Source organism: Oryctolagus cuniculus, chromosome 7, assembly GCF_051225735.1.
Source record: "Oryctolagus cuniculus isolate XC-2025 breed Fujian yellow rabbit chromosome 7, ASM5122573v1, whole genome shotgun sequence".
Classification (NCBI taxonomy): Eukaryota; Metazoa; Chordata; class Mammalia; order Lagomorpha; family Leporidae; genus Oryctolagus; species Oryctolagus cuniculus.
Window position 1 is genome coordinate 101,518,759 of NC_142873.1, and position 11,299 is coordinate 101,530,057.

An 11,299-nucleotide genomic window follows, 5' to 3' on the forward strand; every position below is an offset into this window, starting at 1 on the left:
CAAAGAAGAGGCTGGACTTGAACATGTGTACTCTGATCTGGTAAGTAGGTGTCCCGGGTGATATCTGAAACTCTGGGCCAGATTTTCACCCCAATAAACAGATAATATAAAAACATGAAAATTAGCTGAATGACACATCCATGCCTTATAATCATATAGGTCTTTTGTTTCACAGTAAAAAGGACAATGCACTATTACATTCAGAGAAACAGACACCCTTATTTCCTTCTTTTTTAAAGATTTATGTATTTATTTGGAAGGCAGATACAGAGAAGGAAGGAGAAAGAAAGAGAGGGAGAGAGATCTTTTTTTTTTTAAGATTTATTTATTTTACTTGAAAGTCAGAGTTACACAGAGAGGGGAGAGGCAGAGGCCTTCCATCCGTTGGTTCACTCCCCAATTGGCTGCAACGGCCAGAGCTGCGCCAATCAGGATCCAGAAGCCAGGAGCTTCCTCCGGGTCCCCAACATTGAAGCAGGGGTCCAAGGACTTGGGCCATCTTCTACTGCTTTCCCAGGCCATAGCAGAGAGCTGGACAGGAAGTAGAGCAGTGGTGCCTTGAATGGGCGCCCATATGGGATGCTGGCACCTCAGGCCAGGGCATTAACCCGCTGCGCCACAGCACCGGCCCCAGGAGAGATCTATCTGCTGGTTTACTCCACAAATGGCCACAATGGCTAGGCCAAAGCCAGGAGCCAGGAGCTTCTTTCTGGTCACCCACGTGGGTTCAGGGTCCCAAGCACTTAGACTATCTTCTGCTGCTCTCCCAATTGCACTAGCAGGAAGCTGAATTAGAAGTAGAACAGCTAGGCCTCAAACCAGTGTCTATATGAGATGCCAACACTGTAGGCAGAGCCTTAACCTTCTATGCCACAGTGCCAGCCTCACTTATTTCCTAAAGGACCAGGTCTTGGTCTTGGAAATAATGAATTAGGACCTTGCATTTACCTGTAACCCATAACACTCAAAAACTTCCTTTCCGCATCGACCTATATCATTTAGGTTGACTTAAACTGTGACATTTACTCTCCCATTCAGTCATTCACCAAGCATTTCTTGAGTGCTTATTTTTACCAGTGTATAGTTATTTAAGAATGAAGAACTCACAAAGTAATGGGAGAGACAAACCTATAAATAAATTATTACAACACAATGTAGTATTGCAAATTTATTAACTGAGGAAGGAAGAAAAGATGTCACAGAGGAGGTGACATTGAAGCTTGATCTTGCACTGTGACAGTTTCATTCTGAATGTGAATTGCCATAAATATTTGATACATAAGAGCTTGAGTCCTCATTTGAAGCAATGTATGTCAAAAGAGTGAAATTTGTTTTAATTCATGGCCCAAACACTAGCACATGTGTCATTAAATACAAAGTTGGTATTCAAAACTATTTGCCTCCAACCATTTCTTCTTGTTCCTGTTGAATCCATTCCAATCAGGTTTATGTCCCTATTATTTTAGTAAAACAGTGTCATCACTAATCTCTGCATTGCTAAATCCAAACATCATTTCTCAGTCCTTGTATTAGTTGACTGTCCACAGCACTTGGCAAGGTTAATCGATCACTAGCTCCTCTCTGAAACACTTGTTGTACTTGGTTTCCAAGGAATCTGTGTGTGCCTCACTTTCTTCTATCTTTCTGGCCATACCCTTTCAGATTCCTTTTTGATGGTTCCTCCTTCTTAGCTAAATAACTAAAGTTCATGCTCATACTGCTTCTCTTTTCCTGCTACACTCACTTCATAAATGATGCCATTCAGTCTTTCAGCTTAAATAGCATCCATATATTGCTCCATATCTATATCATAGCTCAAAAGTCTGCACTGAACTAAGGACCCATGTACCCAATCAGCTAGCTAGTATTCCCACTTGTAATATCTTGAAAATATCTCATATTGAATTATTACAAATCTGAACCTCTCATAATTCCCTCTAAACTAGCTCCACCTACAGTCTTCTCCAACTCAGGAAATGATAATTCTATTCTTCCTGTTGTTCAGTTCAAAAAATTTGGAGTCATCTCTGAATCTTCTCTTTCTTTAAAGTTTCCGCATTCTGAATGTCACCAAATCATGTGATCTTCACCTTGGGCTATGTCTAGAACTTGATGATTTCCCATTGCCTTCACTTTCCACATTTAAAGTACCATCATCTCTTTCTTAGATCTGTATTTTTTTGTTTTTGTTTTTGTTTATTTATTTATTTGACAGGCAGAGTTAGACAGTGAGAGAGAGAGACAGAGAAAAAAGGTCTTCCTTCCATTGGTTCACCTCCCAAATGGCCGCCACGACTAGCGCTGTGCTGATCCAAAGCCAGGAACCAGGTGCCCCGTCCTGGTCTCCCATGCTGGTGCAGGCGCCCAAGCACTTGGACCATCCTCCATAGCCCTCCCGGGCCACAGCAGAGAGCTGGACTGGAAGAGGAGCACCCAGGATAGAACCCGGCACCCATATGGGATGCCAGCGCTGCAGGCGGAGGATTAACCAAGTGAGCCATGGCGCCGGCCCCTCTAGATCTGTATTAATCATCTTCTAACTCATCACCTTCATCCTAGCCTAGGCTTCTTTACTCTCAACATTGTAGACACAGTAATCCTGTCAGATCAAATCATTTTCCTGCTAAAAACTTTCTAACATCCCTCCATGTCACTCTGAGTTGAATAAAAAATTTTGCTATGAACCATACACAGTGCTCTGAAACCCAATCTCTCACCATCACCCCCCTGTTCTCGTCTCCTCCAGTTGTTCCCCTGTGTTCTCTGGACTCCAGTCTTCCAGGCTCTTCATGTTCCTCAGATGTGCAGGTGAGCTTCCATCAAGTTTTCTGCACTCATTCTGCCTTCAACTTGCTTTCTATCTTTCCTGCTAGTATATATTCCATGGTGGCAGGGAATTTTGCATGTTTTGTTAGTTATGGTAGCTCTAAGATTTAACAGCAGTATCTGGTGCATACTAGATTTTGAATAAATATTTTTGAGTAGATAAATAACATATAGCAACAGGATTCAGGATTATAGAACTCTCAGTACCAATACTGAGTATTTATCATTATATAGATAGATATCTATCTCTATATTTCTCTCTCTCTCTCTTTCTCTCTCTCTCTCTATATATGGCATATCTCTCTCATGTGTGCTATCTCTCTCTCTCTTTCTTTCTCTCTCTCTCTCTCTCTCTATCTATCTACCAAATCAGAACCTCTTTCAGCAGGAAACAGGAGGAAAGTGATATATTAAGGCATAGATCCAGGTACAAGATCTTCACTGACTTCTGCCCAGCTCAGCATTCCAGCTAAAAACTAAGGTTGTGGCATATCTGAAACTGAACATGGATGCCAACGTTCTTGTAATGAAGGAATGTGTGTCCCTAGATGTCTTCCATTTTCCTAAAAACGTATATAACATTAAACCTTAAAAAACATTGATTTTCTTCATCTTTATTTTTCTAGTTAGAATTATCCACTAAAAATTTGTTAATATAAAGTGATTTACCTTGTGTGTAACACTGTGATTTCTGCAACTACAAGTTCTATTTCATTCCAGAAACCCATTCAAAATATTTCCATTGTGTCTTAAAATTCTAAAATTTAAATTCTAAAATAAAATACCATGTTTCATGGCTAACTAGGAGTAGAAATTCATGTCTTACAGTTGTGGAGGCTGTGGATTCTAAGAACAATGTGCCTCTGGTGAAGGCCCACTTGCTGGTTCAGAACCATGACTGGTCAGTGTGTCCTCATGATGGATGAGGTTAGGATTACAATGTATGAATTTTGGGAAGATACAAACATTCAGACCATAGCACAATAGAATATAAAAAATTAACTGTCTTAGCTTTCCATGACAAAAATAGTAACTCTTTTGAAAACAGTTGTTTACATGTTTAGAGAACATCTCAACAGTTCAAAATTGTATAATTTCATTATTCAGGAATGAGCTATACTGGATTTCTTGATCTTAAAAATATTTTCAGGGACCAGAATTCTGCTATAGCGGGTAAAGGCTTACCTGCAATGCTGGCATTCCACAGGGATGCCAGTTCAAGTCCCGGCTGCTCCACTTCCAAACCAGCTCCCTGCTATTGTCTGGGAAAAGCACTGGGAGATGGCCCAAGCATTCGGGCCCTTGCTATCCTCATGGGAGACCTGGAAGATGCTCCTGGCTCCTAATTTTGGCCTGGCTCAGGGCTGGCTGTTGTGGCCGTCTGCTGAGTGAAGCAGCAGATGTCAATCTCTCTCTCTCTCTCTCTCTCTCTCTTTCTCTGTAACTCTGACTTTAAAATCAATAAATATTTTTAAAAATATTGTTTTGAGTTGAACTTTTAAGTTTTCTATATTTTTGGGGGGTGTGTTGCTCAGCAGTTAAGTCACTGCTTAGGATGCTCCCATGTCATATTGGAGTGTCTGGGTTCAAGTCTCACTTCCACTTCTCATCCAGTTTCCCTCTAATGTGCACCCTGGGATACAACAGGTAAAGACCCAAGTACTTGAATCCCTGCCACCCATGCAGGAGGCACTGATGTAGTTCCCAGCTTCTGGCTTTGCCTTGCCTAGCCCCACTTGTTGCAGGCATTTGGGACTGAACCAATGGATAAAACAATCTCTCTCTCTACCCTTTAAATAAAAATAAATAATTTTAAAATTATCTATCTTATTAGTGTATTTTTAAAATGTATCCTAACTTATAAAAGTGCTTAATCATGCTGAAATGTCAATGGCTTCAATTTTCTCATTTATGCAAAATCCTTGTGGTAGCACAGATGGAGTTAGATGTTTCTCCTCCATGCAAGCATTCAGGGACTCAGGCTAATGAATTCTCTACCAGCTTTGAAACATGTCTTTTACATGTATCTTAAGCATTTAACATCTGACTTCAGAGCAACAGGAGAGGGGAGAAAAGAAGCACTCAGGAGAAGTTTAAGGACTAGACTTAGACGTGATCCATGTCATCTTTACATTCCATCAGCCAGCACTCAAACTTTCAGCCCTAATCTTCTGTCCAGAAATATGGAAAAATGTGTACCAGAGATAAAGGGGGTGTGGACTTTATTAAATTTAGTCAGTCATTTCTACATTCTGCTTTTCAGTCACTACATATGTTCCCACATATAGAACACCTTCTTCCACTCCTTCAAAGCCCCATCCAGTCACCCAATCTGGATTCAAGTCCAATATTTGCTAGTGATACAAAAATCCTCCACTAAGTCTGTATGTATGCGGTTCTTTGTGAACTGGTAACTCCTGTGAATACAATGCAATGTTTTTTTTCTAGCTGCTACTCCCAAATCTATACATTTATAGTTTCTGAAAATAGTGAAAAGAGTAGCATAACCACACCCAACTTTTCATTCAGAAAAGTGAAAAAAAAAAGTGTGACAAGGATTTATAAAATCCTGCAAGCAGACATTTTGTAGAGTCTGTACACATGATGAAAGGAAAATTTCTTGGTTAGACCCTAAGTCTAATTTCCGGGGACATGTTATCTTATCCATCGTTCCCTATGGTCTTTATCTCCACCCTGTGTAAACTTCCTCCGTGATTATTATTCTTGATATTCATACCTGAGGTTGATGTGGAATATTAGACCTTCTTTTTGGGCTACAGAGGCTTTGGAAGTCTAATCCCTGTGTCAGTTCGAAAGTCACATCTTCAATCTGATCTTTGTAATAGGGTTGGGCCTGCATGGCTCTTTGGGCCTTCAAAAGCTATTTCAATTTTGCTTTCTATTTTTAATAAGTATTACATTTCCAGCCTTTCAGCTCCCAACTTTCCATACTTTTCTCCAGTCTCCTTGATTTCTTGAGGCAGACCTGGAAGTAAGATATAGCACTTCCATCCACAGTGAATGAACCAGTAAACAAGACCTCAGACCTGCGGCCATATTCAACTTCAAGAAAAGCTTAGAAGTGGAATCTATATGTGGCCCCAGCAAGGCAGATGACCAGACTGGTTACCAGCTAGCCAGTTTCTGCCATAATACGGAATTAAGTTGACTTCCAAAGTGAAAAGCAGAAAACAATCAGCATAAGTTTGAAGGAATAAAATACCCATTTTGACCCATCTTTTTGCCATGGATTTGGAATCAGGCAGTTTGAACACATCTCATCTGCTTTCCCCGCAGTGCTCTTAGTTCCTGAAAGGCAGTTTTCATTGTTATATACCCATACCAGTTATGGTAAATATTCAAGATTTGGGGAAGTAGGAAAGAGTGTGAATTCATTCTGATGGATTTTTTAAAAATTGACGATTAATAATTCATGGTATCACTGAAATCAACATGTTTTCTATGACAATAAGACTTTCATTGATGAAAGTACGTTATTATTGAGTTAAATTATCTTTTCAATTTGTATGTCAATGACTAAAAAGTTGAATTTTTAATGCAGAAGTTCCAAAAGCAATTGTAGAACAAGGACTAAGGCTGTAGGGTTTTTTTTTTGTTTTTTTTTTTTTGTTTGTTTTTTTTTTTTTTTTTTTTTACAGGCAGAGTGGACAGTGAGAGAGAGAGACAGAGAGAGAAAGGTCTTCCTTTGCCGTTGGTTCACCCTCCAATGGCCGCCGCTGCAGCCGGCGCACCGCGCTGATCTGATGGCAGGAGCCAGGATCCAGGTGCTTTTCCTGGTCTCCCATGGGGTGCAGGGCCCAAGCACCTGGGCCATCCTCCACTGCACTCCCTGGCCATAGCAGAGAGCTGGCCTGGAAGAGGGGCAACCGGGACAGAATCCGGTGCCCCGACCGGGACTAGAACCCGGTGTGCCGGCGCCGCAAGGTGGAGGATTAGCCTATTGAGCCACGGCGCCGGCCGGCTGTAGGGTTTTGATGTTCATTGCACCAAGTTCCAATAAGGTTTTCCCATATAGTACTTCAGGTTCCAGCACCTGACAGTGGTTTTTTGTTTTTGTTTTTTTTTTTTTTTGACAGGCAGAGTGGATAGTGAGAGAGACAGAGACAGAGAGAAAGGTCTTCCCTTTGCCATTGGTTCACCCTCCAATGGCCACCTCGGCCAGCGCGCTGCGGCCGGTGCAGCGCGCTGATCCGAAGGCAGGAGCCAGGTGTTTCTCCTGGTCTCCCATGGGGTGCAGGGCCCAAGCACTTGGGCCATCCTCCACTGCCTTCCCGGGCCACAGCAGAGAGCTGGCCTGGAAGAGGGGCAACCAGGGAAGAATCCGGCACCCTGACCAGGACTAGAACCCGGTGTGCCGGCGCCGTTAGGTGGAGGATTAGCCGATGGAGCCATGGCGCCGGCCCTGATAGTGTTTTAGCTGAAAGGATGATTAGGACACAGATAAAAATATGAGCTTTAATGGAACAGTCTTTCTTCAAATAAATAGTTTACTACTTTTGAATAAGATTAGAACCAGGAGCAGGAATTAAAATATTGCCTGTCACAAAATGTCTAAAAAATCTTTGACAAGAGATTCCCAGGACAAACCACAAGGAGTAAGATTTGGCCATATATCTCTAGAGGAATAGCTTAGACTATTATAGTTTTAACTTTTCTAATATATGATCTGTGCAAAGACAATGGCTTCATTGTGAATCCCCTTCAAAGTTATCACAAATAGGAGTCAGGCTTCTACCTATGGATACCTTCTCAAAGTTGACTTCTAGGATCTGAGACAAAGGTGCAAAGAGATGGTACTTCTGACACTTCTGCCCTTGTAAAAAGTATATTTTTCTTTATCACTCAGTGAATTATATTTTCTTTTGCTTTTCTCTGAATAACACAAGACTCAGTACTTTTTATCATATGAATTTCTAATGTCTAATAGAAACACTTCAACAAAGTCTTATCAACATACCACAAGCCAGATAAAATATTAACCATTTTAATTCAGTTATGTTTCTTGCTGAAATGTATAAAAACGAAGCATTTTATTTCCCTTTGACAAGCATGTATTTGGGAAATAGAGTTAGGATATTTTTTTTCTTTGAGTCATTAAAGCTTGGATTCTATCATCCATTTAATTTTATCCTCATTATGCATTTTATTTTCACTAGTTACCACCAACTTAATGATTCTAAATATATAGTTCTGTCAGCTCAGGACATTTGCAATAAGCATTTTTTTTATTCACCTTGATTATGGCATAGAAAATCTTTAGAGTTACACAAAGCCTATACTATTCATTCCATTTTTAATTCATCCCACCAAATTAATGGTTTCTATTAATCAGACAACAAAAACTGAAAAGGGAAAAAATGGAAGGTGCAGTGTTTTTCATCTAAAGGTGCACTGCTGTAAGAGATGTTAAACAGTTGGGCCAGGTTTTAATGAATTCTGAGATAGGTTTTAATTAGGGTTGACATATGAACTGAATAGTTCTACAGTACCCTATACATGAAGGGTTCTTTTAAAAACTAAAACCTGGAATTATTATATGTAATTAGTGCTATAAATGAAAAGATACAAATGGCACGTTTCTAGTGCCAGGAGAATACTAATTCAGACCTCATTTCTAGCAGGCTTCCAGCTCACACTGATTGCCATTTGCCAACTGTACCATGTTTCACAAATGTCAGTGTTTGGGCATCTATTTGATAAACAGGCGCATGGACAATATATTTGTTCTTCTCCAACTGGTAATTCAACTTTCAATTAATTTATTTACTAGATCTACATGATTTTTGTAGTCTATATAACTCTGAAAAAAATGTATCACATAAAAAAGTGCACAGGTGACTTAAGACACATCTAACTTCATCTGAAAGATGGAGGGAAACCTTTCACCCAATTTAGGTAGCCTCAACAGAAAAATGTTGCAAATGGCTCAAGAGCAATTATGCCAACTTTTAATTAACCCCTAAGTAAATCCTCACATTAAAGAAGACATTTATCTGGCCTACTGGACAATGAGTTGGAATTCTGTAACTCCTTTGATTCCATCCTGAAGGGACAGAATGAGGTCACTTTAAATTTGTGGCCAACCGCACATTTTAAAAAGCATTCAGACAAAAGCCAAAACTGCTTTCATGCTCTACCGATAATTTCTTGTCAGAGAAAATGGAAAGACTGGGAAGCTGTCTGGTTCTTAAAGAAAAACCTATTTCTAATTCATATCAAAATTAATAGCTTGAAAATAGGACCACAGAAAGTAGCTAGTCAACAGGAAACTAAGGAGTGGATAAACACATCACTAAGAATTATCAGCATCAGCAACATGCAATCATTATTTGTTGTTTGCCATTTGACATGCTCCATGATGAAAGAAGGGTTTGGCAGTATTCTCTTCTACTGAAGCAAATGGTGCACACTGAGCTGTGGCTAGGATTACTCTGTATCAGAGAGCCATGGGGTTTTTCTGTAAAGATTCAAACACTTAATATTTTATTGTTAATTTAAAAAATTATATATTTGACAAGCAGTGAGATAGAGAAAGAGAGGGAAGAGGGAGCTCCCTTCCGCTGGTTCACTCCCCAAGTGCTCCCCATCAGCTAGGCTGAGGCCAATGACACCAGGTGCCAGAAACTCAGTGTGTATCTCCCACACGATGGCAGAGGTCCAGTTACTTTTGCCATCATTGCTGCTGTTCAGGGCCTGCATTCAAGAGCTGGAGGTTGATATTGAACCCAGGCACTCCATTATGGGACATGCCCACCTTAACCACTAAGCCAAATGCCTGGCCCTCAGCCAATAAAGTGTTTTAGGCAATATAATATGTTGCAAGTATTCAACTCTCCCATTGTAACACCAAAGCCAACATAGACAATATATATTTGTGATTTGATGTGATTTTGTTCTGAGAACAGTTATGGACACTCAAATTTAAATTTTGTATCATTTTCACATCATGGTATATTCTTCTTTGATTTTTTTCCAGCCATTTAAAAATGTGTAAATCATTCTTAGCCCATGGGCTATGCAGAAACAGGTGGTGGCCTGGATTTGGTCTGTAGAACATAGTTTTCCAGCACTTGTTTTACATCATTATTTTCCCAGGACAGTTCCAGTTTGCATCTGTTGACCTGGCATGATTATTAATTGCTCCTCCTTTCAATCTCTAAATGTTCTGCTGTGAGTAATAAATTATATGATCACCCTAGCAGTGGTGAAAATGTATCAAAACAGGAAGCCAACAAAACCATGCCACATACACAGCTTTACAACAGAAGGGCATTATAAAAGTTTTTAATTTATAAATGCCAATAAGTTAGCATCATTAAATATAAGACCATTTGTTACTTGACTTACATAGTGTAGATTTAAAGACATAATTGAATAAATGAAGAAAAGTACTCCATAGCTGAAGAAGGAACCCATTGTTTGAGAAAACAGTAAAATAGCAAAACAGTAAAAAAAATGGATGTTTGTCTGAGATGGACTGAAAGCATAACCAGAAAGAGGCATGAAACAAGTTGGGCCATTTTTCTGGATTTTTAAACCAATTTTATCTATTTATATGTTTGAAAGAAGAGAGAGAGAGAATCTTTCACCTTCTGGCAGGGTTAGAGCAGGCTCAAGCTAGGAGCCATCTGGGTCTTCTATGTGAGTGCAGGAATTCAAGTACCTGGGCATCATCTGCTACCTCCCACACACATCAGCAGGAAGCTGTATCAGAAACAGAGGAAGAATGTGATCCCAAGTGCTTTGATATGGGATGTAGGTGTCCCAAGTGGTGCCTTAATCCACTGTACCACAATGTCTACCTTCAGTCTTCCCTTTGTAAACCATCAGAGTAGTATTTATATAGTATGCTCTGACACAATTCAAGCAAAATTCTATTTAATATTTTAAAACATCAGCACTGATAAAATTAAACTTGCACAATAAGCAAGGGAAAACAGAAAACTGGCACAATTTCGTGTCAAAATTTAAATGTTAAAAAGTATACTAAATATATAACAGATAAACAACAAAAAGCAAGCTATTTTGTAATCTCATGCATCAATAGCATTTTTCATCTCATGATTACATAATTAATACAAACATGATTTTACAATGATTGACACAATGTGCAAGATAATTTTTCTAGTCTCAGTGTTCTTCAATCACATTTTCTGGCTAAATCCCATTGAATCTTCCGTAGAAAGATTTCCTTTGTTACTAAAAATGACCGATAAGGACAACATAATCTTGAAGTTAAGTGTCACAATTTCATCAGGATGATGCTTCATCTAACTGAAAGGTTAAGATCAAAGCAACACTTTATGCACCAGGAGGACAAGAAATAATGACCATGCTTTAATAAAGAATGTTAGGTGGTCTTGAATTAGAAAAAAAAACTTACAGGCGATCCACAAAGTATGATAATAACTCCACAATATGCTTTCTTTCTGGTGTTTAGAACAGTGTGGCT